At 41.3% G+C, this 12,957-nt stretch overlaps 1 protein-coding gene across 4 annotated transcripts in view; it reads left to right on the top strand.

The window, feature by feature from the left end:
* The window catches only part of PPP1R12B (protein phosphatase 1 regulatory subunit 12B), a 124,139-nt gene that overhangs the window by 19,530 nt on the left and 91,652 nt on the right, over positions 1 to 12,957 (top strand). The gene's annotated exons all lie outside the window — the stretch shown is intronic.

The following is a 12,957-nucleotide window of genomic DNA, read 5'->3' as shown; positions in this document are numbered from 1 at the left end:
AGAGACTTTCCTACATGGATTTAGCAGCCCTAATAGTGTTGATTTTTTTTTTTTTTTTTTCTTCTCCTGTGAGTAAAGACAAGTTCAAATGAACTCCGCTTGAAATTGTAGTTGACATTTGAAGTCACATGAATCAGATTCTCAAACATATATTGAGCACATGTCTTTTTCCAGTTTTGGAGTTCTTGAAAAGTTTGTTAACAAAGACATGTGCAGACCATGTTGTAGGACTGTGACCTTCTATATTCTCTTTCACGTACCACTCTAAAAATGCCAGCCATGGTCCAGACCTTAAATTGCTGTGTTCAGATAGGCAAGGGCTCTGGGGCCTGGAGAGCCCCTGGGGTCTCCGTGTGCTGCAGCACTCCTACCGCTGCCAAACCAACAGGAACTCTAGTCCAGCCCCAACCAGGACACACTGGGAGCAGAAATGCTTGCAAAAATCTTAGCTGTGATCCTGTCAGGAAGAAATGTGGAATCACTTTAGTTTTAGAAAGATTTCTTTATCCAGCACCTTCTTGGTCTGCTCCATTGCTTGTTACACTTCAAAGAACATTCTGTCTCCTGTGATTGTCGTGTAGTCTTTTCTTGCTGGGAATGGTGATACTTAATGGCAGTTGAGCCATGGTGTATAACAGTCTCTTGCTCAGGTAGCGGCCAGGAAAAAAATGGCAAAACTTGGAAAAAAAACACCTGTTTACTTGAATGTGAAGGTTCAGAGTTGCACAGGACTGGAAAATGATTGAGCAAGATGTTATATGTCTATCTAGTGATGATTTTTGCTCAGCCCCTGGGAGTATACGGGACTGATATTTGGAGAGTGTTGAGCCACCTAAATCTATAAGTGCGAAGAAGAAAATTTAAATTTTCCCAGGCACTGCAGGGTTGGCAATGAGAATGAATAAGCAGAATTATTGAGCATATGTTTTTCTTTCTATAAAACAACTTTTTTTTTTTTTCTTTTGGCCACAAAGGTGAGATTCAGATCTTGAAACAAAACCTGATGTGGCTGCAAGACAATGATGTGCACAAGAACCAAGGGCCAAATACTCTGGTTCTGAATAAATTGTCTATGAACGCACCACAAGAATCCTTTCCTTTGCAATCGTGTTGAAGTGTTTCTGCATGTAGCCACTGTTGTCATCATATTTGCCCTTACTGGTGCTAATTGGTCACTTCTTGGCATTTGCGGGAGCTCATGGTATTCCTGTACACAAGCTTAGGTGTCTGTAAGGAAGAGCTGGTTTCTGTGAAAGCAGTACTAGCCCTGGAGTGACTTTGTTGCTTTCTCTGTTGAAAAAACAGTTTTTCCCTAAGCCATACGCAGCATGAGCTGTCTGTCTTGAGATAAGATGTCCAAGTGAATGGTTATGCAGCAGCTTAGGAGTCTCAGACCTGCCCTTCCTGCTGCTCTTGTCATATGCTTTCCATACCAGTATAAGTGCTTGTCTCGTCCCACTGTGAGCCGGTTTAGCTCCTGGATCTTTTTAGTGGGGTATCAAATGAGTATCAATGCCCCTTGCCAGGTGAGAGAGGCTACTGGCCAGGTGTAAGACAGGGCAGGAAGAAAGCAGTCCTGGCTTCAGCCAGCAGAGCCTGCTGCAAATTCCTGCCATGGAAGAGACTAAAGAAAGCCTGAAGTGACCAGCGGAGATTTCTCTGTCTGTCTTTGAGGTCTATAGTTAGATAACAGGAACCTCACCTTGAGTTTGCCAAGTTGGAGCTAAAATCATTTGCAGCTGTTTTTCCGTGTCTCTGACCAGTAAAGAGAAGACCTAGAGAGACTCTTCCTGTAGAGGATTGTTTGTTGGAGCACGGAGTGGCCCTGCCTTGCCTTCCTACCCCATCTCATCCTTCTAGCAGGAGTAAATGGGCTGAAAAGTGTTTTGTTTCCTCTTTTTCCCCTTGTTAATGACAAGGTTAGTCTTCATTTGGCATTTGCCTTACCACACTGCTCTGCAGTCTCCGGTGGCTGTTCAAGACAACTGGGCAAGTGTCAGCCCTGGGCTGCAGGAGGCTATGTTAGTTTGACTGAAGCTGATCTGAAGTTGCATCTTGGAAATTTAGAATATGTTTATGTAATACAGCTGATGGCAGAAACCGCATTGTAAAAGTGCCTTTTGGAACTGTGTTAAATAGGTACAGTATTACCACTGGTGTAGCACCTGTAGAGCTGCAGAATTAAGGGGGTTGTTAGCAGAACATTTCTTTGCTAAGCAAACATGCAGTAGCTAAATTTCCATCTTCCACCCAGGAGTGAAATGCTTGTGAGCTTTCTAATTATGAAATGTAGAGTTATTTCAGGCAGGAACTGAAATTTCAGTAATTTAAGGGCAGGATTTTATATGTACTGTCTTGATCCTGTGCCAGAGAGCACTAGCTGAGTGGGAGAGAAATTACATAGTTAGTGGTCAGAATGACTAAACTGGTGAGACTTGAAAAGCTAATGCTGCTCTACACCATTAGAAAACTGGCAGTCCCTGCTCTGTAGTGACAGAAAGACTTTATTTTTAGTGTTGGCAGTTTATCAAGTACTGGACTCATTTCAAGCTCTTCTCAGATGGTACAAAGTATTAGCCTCCAAATGCTGTTGAAATAATGGGTATTAAAAATCATGTTGGAATTAGGGGGATGAAGATGATGAAATGGGAAGGAGTAAAATGATAATCTAGATTGGATTTTAAAGTCAGTCCCACATGGCCTGTCTCTGGTTTAAAGCTATGTGTTCTGATCTGTGAGTGGAAATGGCAAACCAGTCTGATAGACTGCAGAGGAAAAGCACTGTGAAAGTGGAAAAAATCCCTGTATTGGCTCCTGTTTGAGTGAGAGGTGAATTAAGTGTAGTTGCTGGACATATGGGAGCACAAACAATATGAGGCTGGAGGGGTTGGCATAAGGGGTTGATCCCTGTGTGTTCTTGCATAGCAAAATACTTACATATATGTGGTCCTTGCTCATTTTCCTGGATTTGCCGAAGTGCTATTCAATTAGAAATGTTAAATGAGAGGCAAAAAGGCAGTAATCCAGCATGCCTATGCCTATCATCATAGCAGAATTAAAAGCAGAGCAATTCAGCTTTCTTCCCATTTCAGTAACACAGAGTGTGTGTGTGTTCTACTGACCTTCTCTTTCTTTACAGCGGTGGTTTCTGTTCATCCTAAAGAAGCAGAGTTGGAAGCTTTGGCGTGCAGAGGGCTACCTCAGTGAACGCAGATAATGTACCAGCCAGTGGTGAAGCGAAGCGTGGTGCTTCAGCATTCACTGCCAATACCATGGCTGCACAGCTAAAGCAGAAATCCTGATAATTATAAAGAATTTCACAGACATCTAGCTAAGCCATCTATAGTCTAGTGCAATAGATACTTACATCTACCTCCTTTTAAATAAATTGATGTCCCCAGCGCATATGTGAAGGCGTGAAGTTTCAAAATGTGGCTTCTATTCAAAGTAGTTTTCCACCTGACATTTCATGCTGCTTCTTCATCTTGAAAATGCTACGTTCGTGAAATAATTATGCCTTTGCACATATTCTTCTCTTTCTTTGTGCTCTACTGGGTTTTTTGTTGTGCTAATTGTTCTAAGAGATTTGTTGTTGGTTTCTTTTGATGACTGGCATGGATACTGCTGAATACTTCTAGTTGTTGTGGGTTTTTTTCCAATGGAAAAATCTGACATAATCCATATCTCTTCCCGCTTACATGAGAAGTATGATTCAACTACTGTTAAAAGCTGAAGCAACATAGCTAATTAATCAGAAGAGAAAATTAATAATACCCTTTTTATCTCATTTCCCTCCCTTTTCCACTGCTCTCTGTAAAACAGAATTTATCTCTTTCTGCTGGTTCTAATACAATTGTGTCAGAATTAGATTTGCATAAGGATATTAAAGCATAAGGATTTTAAAACAGGGTTCATGGTACAGAGGTGTCTGTGCAGGATATCATAGCCATAAGGACACCCTGAAGCCAGGGCTGAGAAGAGAAAATGGAAGGTACCGAAGCTCTGTGTTTTGGCAGGAGCAACAGTAAGACCTGTCTGTTGTTCCCCAAATCACTGGTGAGTGTAAGCGGTGCTGCTGGAGATACAGGATCACTTGGAAGTGGAATTTTTGGTAGTGCCAGTTCTGACAAATGCACCCTTAAGAGTAGAGCTGTGATCATGAGACACAATGGCAAGGTCATACCTTCCAGTGCCGACAATTGCTAGTGGTGACAGTTGCAAGGCTATTTTGGGAGTGCTTTTCTCTTTGTTTTCTGTGAACTCCTCTGTGTTCCCAGATTTAACCCTGGTGCTGTTCAGCTGTCATCAGGCTTGCCTTCGTTTGTGGAGTGCTGGCTGGTTTGCAGTATATGTTGACATCCTATATTTACTCTTACTTTGCATTCAGTGGAAGACTGACTCCATCTCCCAGCTAACCTGTTCCATATATTTTAGACTTATGACAGGAGAACAGTAGAGAAGTAAGTCTTGTCATTTAATCCCTTTGACTGTGACCTATGTGTTGTGACAACATGACTTAACTGGCCTGCTAATTCTTTCAGCCCACTGTATTAACGGTTAATGTTGCTGCTGGTATCAGTGTCATCCTCTGGTTTGCAGTAACTCTTTAACCATTTCTAAAACCCCTCAAGAAGCTCTAGTTGCACTAATCATGTAGCATAACGTTGTGGTAAAGAAAACCATCTCAAGCCTCAGGTTAAGGAGTAACCTGGTAAATCTTGGCTCTTGGAGGTTTCTCATGTGACTGCTGGTAAGTCATTGGGGGTGAGATTCATCTCATCCTGCTGTAAATGGGTTTATGATGGTCTGCAGGCAGTGGGAAAGGACAGGTACTGCGGGGGTAATACATCCTACCTGGCTTAGACAGGCAGCATCTTCTGGGTGCATCTGTTTCTTTACACTTCGAAAATGTGGATGAAATAAATCTTGTGCAAGGCAAGATGTGGGGGCAGGAGGGACCCTGGCAACCTGGACTTAAACCTGCATGTGCTGTTGTGTAGCTCTCAGGTTGAATTCAAGACTGCATTTTCATGCACACAAAGAATGTTCTGCTTTTAGTTTAGTGCTTTTTATGGCCTGTATTCACTGCAGTAACTCTCTGGCTCTTAATTTAGTCTGAAGAAAATCTTTTATTCCATTTGAGTGTGATGTGGATCTGTCTGATCTTGTCAAAAATGGTCCCACCAGTAGCATTAGGAAGGGGCATGCTTGGTTTGTATGAACAAAACACACATTTGTCACCCCATATCTAATGTAGAGCTCATGGATGGTACAGACTCTTCCACCCAAATGAGTCTAGGTCAGGTTTCCAGCATGAGAACGTAATTCAGGAGGAGAAAGCTGGAGGCTTGGGCAGATAAAGCATCTAAATAATGGAGGTGAGTCATTTCTGGATCACAGTGGCTGCAGACACATGACACAAATCTGTGTGTACTAGTCCTTCCCCACCATCGTAAAGTTCCCTGGATTTACAAAGGAGAAATATGAGTGTCTGTGTTGGTATATATGCACACTCATACATATCATACACATATATATCCACAGCCTAGAAAGCTGATGAGAGTTCACAGTAGACCCTGCCTTGAGCAAGAGACGTTAGAAGTATCTTGTTGTCCTTTCCAACTGCAGTGACTCAGTGGTATATTTGTTGCTGTTCTTTTTCTGACTGACACTGTTGTGTGTTGAGAGCTGGGTGCTCTTTAGACAATTGCAGGTGATCCCTACTCTGAGGATCTTGTCTGAAATATAAACTGTTTCACCAGATGGAAGAATGGAGTGGCTTTGTGGACAAGTTGACATACGGAGAAGAGTCCTGAAGATTAGGACAAGAGTGCCATATCATGGATGCAGGGTTTCATGAAAGAATCTGAGGTGTTTGTTACTACTTTGACTTAAGAGATAGAGAAATAAGGATCAGTGATGGAATAGAGGGAGACAAACCATGTCGGGGGAGGGCTGGAGCTATAAGGAGCTTTAAAGATGGTATCAACACTTGATTTCTGGATTGAAGGAAAATCTGGTAAAAGAATTAATAATGGGGGGTTTCATGAGCAATCTGATTTAACAGCAGCGTTTTGCACAGGTCAGGAGGTACCATACTCCTGGGAGGCTCAAGAGAGAGATGAAGCATGGCCTCTACTGGTGTGACGTCTCCAATGTTCGATTAAAAAAGTAGGCATGTGTCTCAACTAGCTAGTTTACATATTGTATTTACATGTGACAAGTGGAGCTGCCAAGTATGATTTCTATGTGGGAACCATGAGGATTGCTACCCAAGAATCCGACACGGTAGGATTATGAGTTTTTCACTCTTCTGCACAGAGAAGTCACCGAGATAGGGTTCTGTCACAAGACTGATGTATTCATGGTAGAAACGTAATGCAGAAGCCAAGCATGTAGCCCTTTCTTCCTTTCCCTTGCATCTTTTCTTCTGCCTTGACAAAATGCATAGTTTCTCTTCCTCAAATCTTGACCAACCAAGGAGAGAGCACCAGAGAATTAAATATAGCCAATAAAACCACAGCAGTTATTACACATTTCTTGGCTGACTTTGATTCCAAGCCCTTGTATGCACACTGCTGCTGTTTTATTCCATGATCATATGATAACTGGGTGATGTGACATACTGTTTGTAAACTAAATATTTACTCAGTGGGGCTGCATTTAGAAATGCAGTATGCTCTCAGCCAAGTTCAACCTTGCTGGTAGCACCACATACAGTAGTGCATGTAAGTTGTGCAGGTAGATGGCAGCTGAAGTGTCTGTGCCACTAAGGAGCTGTTAAGCTGAAATGCTGATGAAAACTGTTCTGCCAGCAAACAGTTGCACTGAATGTTGCTCATGTATTTATGTTAAACTACCATAATACTGGGTAAGTTGTGGAGAAAACAATTGCCTTAATGTGGGTGCCTGTGACAGCACTGCTGATGTGCAATTATTGCCTTGTCTTCTGTGATGTTCTGGGTTTGTAACCATCCCCCTTTCTCCTTCTGGAGGTGAAAAGGTATTTTTTTTCTCACTCAGATGATCCTAAGCAATTTCTTATTAATTTGTCAGGTGGTTTAGTTGTTCTCCTCACTGCTATTCTGTACGTATTTATTATATAGTGGGAATGCAACAGTGGTCATAGGCTGGGATTTTGCTAAATGTGATGCACCCCTTAGAAAGCAAGCAGTATTGTACTGTTTACACCTTGTTGAACCTCGGTCCTCTGGACCCTTCAGTCTCATCCCATCTGGCTCCTTTTACTCCTCGATCTTCCTGTCTCTGCCCAGTGGGGGATGCCCAGGAGATATGCAAACTGAAAACCTTGGCAAAAACAGTTGGAGCTGTTGCATTGCTGATACTCATCAGAAGTTTGAAGACACTTGTGTTCTCTATGCTCTGAGGAAGGAGCAAACACTAACAATACAATTATAATAATGAGGTTTCATTCAAGATAAAGATCAGATTTTGTCTGGTTGTTGAACAAGCCTTGCCAGATGAGCAGAGTTTTGCAGAGTTATTCTGTAATACTTCCTGGTGTCCCCCATTTCATTATTGTAATGTAAACTTCATGCTTGAAAGAAGAATGCCTTGGCAATAGCTACTGGCAAAAAAAAAAAAAAAATAATGCAGTGAGTGTCCCTGGCTGTAAAGAGCTACACCTGTTATCGAAGAGGGGGAAGCTAATATGCCGTATCTGCAAATTTTAGAAACTGAGCACTTCCTCCCTATGGAAAAACTGCTAAATGCTGGTCCCCCGCCAGGAGCTGAAAGAACACCATGAGCTGTGGATGGAGATTTGCCCAGCAATGCCTGGGATTTAAATCGTATGAGCCAACTTTCTTTGAGCAGTTAGTGGGTAAATCTGGGCACTGGATGAAGTTTGCATCAAAGACTGTAATACATTAGTGCCATTCCAGAAGAACTTGAAGCTAACCAATTGACAAGAAAAATACAAGGATGGCAAGAGATTAGCCTGCTGAAGATCTCTGTTTAGAGGAAAAGATAGTCACTGCGTACTCCCACCCAATTGCATTGCCTTGAAGGTTGTATTATATCTTCTGCATAGAAAGAAGATAGAGAAGGAATTAAAAATTTAAAGGCAAAAATGCTGTGCTCTGTAGTTAACCTTGCTTTTAGCCTCTTCTCTGTGTGAAAGCAAGTAGCTGAGGGTTAGCAGTGCCTACAATTGAAAGAATGAAGCCTATCTGTGTATGTACTTTTCTGTATGCAAAGCAAATTTCAAAGGCAATTTAGGAGAGGAAGTGTTTCCTCACATTAAATAACTACCCACCAAAAAAGCAGTGTTACTTCTTTTGACTTCCTTCAACTGTCAAAGGGAGGAAAGAGGCAGGTGTCTGCTTTGTAATATTGCTGTCCAATGTAGTTATTCTTACAGTGTTCCCAAGGAATGCTGTATCAAATAGAGGAGGAGAACTTCGCATAGCGATAGATCCTCTCAGGTTACTAAATCTATCCACTCTCCTAAATTTAAGGTTAGAGGATTAATAGTACTTAAAGGTGGACACATCCACCCCTTTTACTTCCTCTTTGTCCTCTCCTTCGTCCAGTAACCTCAGGTAACCTATTTTGCTATACCAGATGATGATCTTTACTCTCTGAATCTCAGTGAATGCGTCTTTCTTATGTGATGTTTTGCAGTGCTTACTTTTGGCAGATATGTACAATAAAACAGATTTTCTGGGAAGGTGTCAGCAGTCAGGCCTCTCAGAAATTGTAGGTGGGCAAGTGCGTGCCCTTACTGCTTCTAAACAGTGAGAATTTCCATTCTTTAGTTTATAGCTTGGTAAAATGATGTCATGTATGAAACAATACCATTAGTGTGTGCACATATGAGTTCTGTGATAACATATAAGTGTTAATCAGTTGACACTTTAAAAGTATACACAGAAACACATTACAGCATATAAAAGCTGCTGTTTAATCTGTCATAACTTCTATACGTATTTTCTTAAGTTCTTAATGTTTAGAAGATCTTTAGAAATTATTGATTTTACTCATCCCAATCGTTGACCTCATTGTTGCTCTAAGTTGTGTTAAATATGTCATGGCATATTAAGATACAAGCAGGGTATCTGACTAAAAAATTATGCAAATAATCCTGTGTCTGATAGTTTCTTAATGAGACAGTGAGATTTTCAGACCTGAACAGGGGTTATTCACTACCTCTGTTTGTTGAATGCCATTTTCTGAAACTCCTTCCCCACCTCATTTTTTAAAATCTTGGCCAGTATTATATAATATTATGGAAATGCAAAAAATTCTTGCATTTTGATATTTGAAGCAGGCAAGAAGTCACACCTGCTAATGTTAACACAGCCTCAAGTAATTTAAAAAACTGTTTGTGTTACTCAACTGTGTGTTCATTTCTATTCTTATGTTACTAACGTACTTAAATAAATATTTGTCAAGCAGTGTCACATTGTTTGATCACATAACTTGAACAGTAGCTTTTCATGATACATAGATGCAGAAGGGTAGAGTGAAGGTTATTTTTCTTAAATATTAAAGAATACATCCATTAAGGACTTAATACACCTTTGTGCTTGACTTATCTTCATGGTAAATGCAAACAGAAATCATGAAATGTGTTATGGTTCCCATGGGGAAGTGAACGAATGCCTGCTGTCGTCAGCACCCATGTAGCTTTGTCACTTTGTCATCATTTTACCTCTTCAGAAGCCAGGCGAGTCAAATTACTGCAGATTTCTGTGTAGGAACAGGTGGGGTTTGATCCCATTATCCCTTCTGTTCCTAGCATGCATTCCATAGGAACCATGGGAGATGAGGACCAGCAGAACAACGTGGCCAATAACAGGCAGAAATTTAGAAGGGTTGGGGGGGCGGATCTTCTATGCATCTAAACAGAGATTTAATTTTAGAGTCCAGTATATCCAGTGGCTTGAGCAAGAACTGGTCTTTTCTCTTGGCTGATTTCTAGTATGTGCAGATGTAGTGGGTGTATTTGGGTGGTTTAAATGATAAACAATGTAAATATAATTCTCTCTCAAATACATGCAAAGCTCACAACATAGAGGCATTCTTGAGTCTAAATTTAGATTTACACTCAAACTGCAGGTAATAAACAAATACAGCGGAGCAGTAGGTACACACAGGCATGAAACATCTACCTCACTGCATTGTCAGAGCCATGCTGATAAAATTCTTTGAAGCTATAATTCTTCAGTCAGCCAGAAGTGATTGTGCTCAAAAGAAACCACTGCGTGGGTGAACTTGTCTTCGCTATTCTTAGAGCAATACGCTTTTAGATGAAATCAGTTTTATTTAAAAAGTGATATGTAATGGTTGTGTTCCCAGGTCAAAATGTGAATAACTCATCAAGACTGGAAGTGTAATTTATTTGAGGCGTGTTGGGGAAGAACTTGAAGTATATCACAATAAATGTGGGTGGCAATAAAATAGAGATTGGCTCTGAATTTTGCAGGCTCAGACTCAAATTCCCCCAAAATTACTCTTTGAACTGAAAAGGGAGTAGTATGTTCCTCTTGTGTGTCAATGTCCATCTCTTTCTGCATTGCATAATTTACCTTCCTACTGCATTTGAATGCATTGTTATGGACGTAAGCCACTAACAGATTTGTCTGCATAGTTTACAGGATTATGGAAATCAGGAGTATGGCCCTTCTCAGATATGTCTTAAAATTAATCACGTGCATATTGGGCACACTTTCATTCCCCTGTACAGTAGGAATATTTGACTTGTGTTTCCTGCTTTCATCACATGCTGAGACTTAGAGGCTACATCTGTATTACTGTAGCAGGAGACATAGATTGCAGCAAGAAAAATCCTGATTAGATAGTAAAAAAAATTACCCACCAAGAGAATGGTGAGGCACTGGGTCAGGGGCCCAGACTGGCCCTGGAGTCTCCATCATCCACTACAAACAATAAAAACTGGCTGGAGCAGGCCCTGAGGAACCTGATCAGCTTTAGCTCTGCTTTGTGCAGGGGGTTGGACCGGATGATCTGTGGAAAGGTGGACAAGAAACAAACCTTACTCCTGAGGCTGCTGGTAGAACTTGCTTTGCATCCACTTTGCTCAGACCTAACCACCTCTTACTCTATCATGCTTGGACCTGGGACTCCTCCAACCTCAGATCTTCAGCCCCGGATATTTTTGGTTTGGGTTTTTGGGGTTTTTGCCAATTCTAGTGTTTGAAATAATGTAAGGAAAGTCCCCAGGAACTGGGTTTGCAGGATGAAGCTGTTTTGTGCCTGAGGGTGGGAGAGTGTCAAAGGACTGGGCAGGGTGGACAGAGCCAACCCAGGAGCAGTCTCCTCTGTTCTGGGTCTGGAGCAGTCCCTGAAGTAAACTATTTCTAGAATTATGCTTGTGCTTTTCTGGCAAAGATTAAGATCAAATCAGTCTAAACCAGGGCAAGAGAACATGCTAACAGTTCAGCATAGTCATAGTTTAGATTTGGGTGTTTGAGTCTGCTCCCAGGGCATGCTTTCCTACCACCATAGATGTGCCCTGCATTTCCCAGCATTTGCCAAGTAACTATACTAGGAGTTAGTTTTCTGGAGCGTGCTTCCTTAGAGGCAAGAGATTTAAAAGCTTTTGCTTTTTAAAGTTCACAAGTAGCCTTCTGCATGGCTACATGTGAACCAGGCAACTATGAGAGTAACTAGTGTTTGTGGGGTAAAAGGCTAGTTTGGGATTTACACTTGCAGTAGAAATAACAGGAGTTGGATGTCCTGGTATAGGACGTTCCTCTCCTTCGAAATAAGCAATGCAGCATAGATGAATGGGTTGGATAATATAAGATTGTCTCGTTTGGGAGTAGGGGTGGTGGGGGTGGTTAAAGACAATTTCCTCGTTTTCATTACTTGCTAGGATAGGAATGGATAGTCAGTGTTGCTCATTTTAGTAGAATGATCATCTGAAAGTCATCTGACTGCCATAACTGATAGATGTGCCCACATCTAGCTATATAAAATAATCAAGTACTGTGGGCTTGGAAGAATTTCGACCAAACTGTTTTCCTGTCTAGTAATGAGAACCTAGGTTTCTGCCTGCAGATGGACAGAGACACAGTAAAAGCCAGTCCTTTTGCCTCCTAGTCATGCTTGGTGCTTCTCAGCTGAGGCACATGCATTTGGATGTATGTATTAAATTGCCAGCTCATCCTTAAATAGCAGCCTCCAGTGAACTGTAAATGCAATGCAGAACGTGCTGTAGCCAGGAATTTGAGGAAGGAGGAATTCTACCCAACAGAAGTGCTGAGACTTGAAAATGTAGCTAGGTTTTCTTTTGGCAACTTCAAAGCTACAAGGTCTCTAAATGTAGGCTCTGGAATTAATCCCGTGGCTAATAAAGGGTTGTTGTTCTCTTCAGTAGCTAACAGGGAAAGCTGTGCTTTGCTATACTCAGGAAAATTAATAAATACTGCTAAATAAAGAAGTTATTCACTTCTCTAAAATTCTGCTTTTGCTATGATTATGTCTGTAAAGGGCAACATACAGTATACAGATGGTATGCTTTAGTCAGGCTTCTTGAGCTCATGCTTTCCCTGCTCATCCCTACCACAAGTGATATCTCATTTTGTTCATTGTTATGATGTTATTTCATTGACATTTTGAGGGAAGAACGTAATCTAAATAAGTACATAGCTTGCCTTGCTTAGAGGAATTTGATGCCATACCTAAAACTAATGCAGATACATCATTTTAAAGTGTGTCCCTGCTCCAGGGAGGTAAGTGTGGGAGAGAGGAAGGAAACAGATCAATTGATGAGAGGTAAAGCTTGAGCACATTTAGAGGTTGTCCACCTGGGGACACTCTGAGCTACAATTAATTTTTGAAAGTTCTGAAATGACTTTATTTTAGTTCCCAACTTTATGCTACCCTAAATTTTAAGGTGTACTAGATCACAGTGTGGGAAACTCAGCCCAGAAATTACCTGCTGCCAATAAACTGCAAATGGAGGTT

The sequence above is a fragment of the Tyto alba genome, unplaced genomic scaffold (assembly GCF_018691265.1).
Source record: "Tyto alba isolate M040663 unplaced genomic scaffold, T.alba_DEE_v4.0 Super-Scaffold_30, whole genome shotgun sequence".
NCBI lineage: Eukaryota > Metazoa > Chordata > Aves > Strigiformes > Tytonidae > Tyto > Tyto alba.
This window is presented reverse-complemented; position numbering and strand designations above follow the sequence as displayed.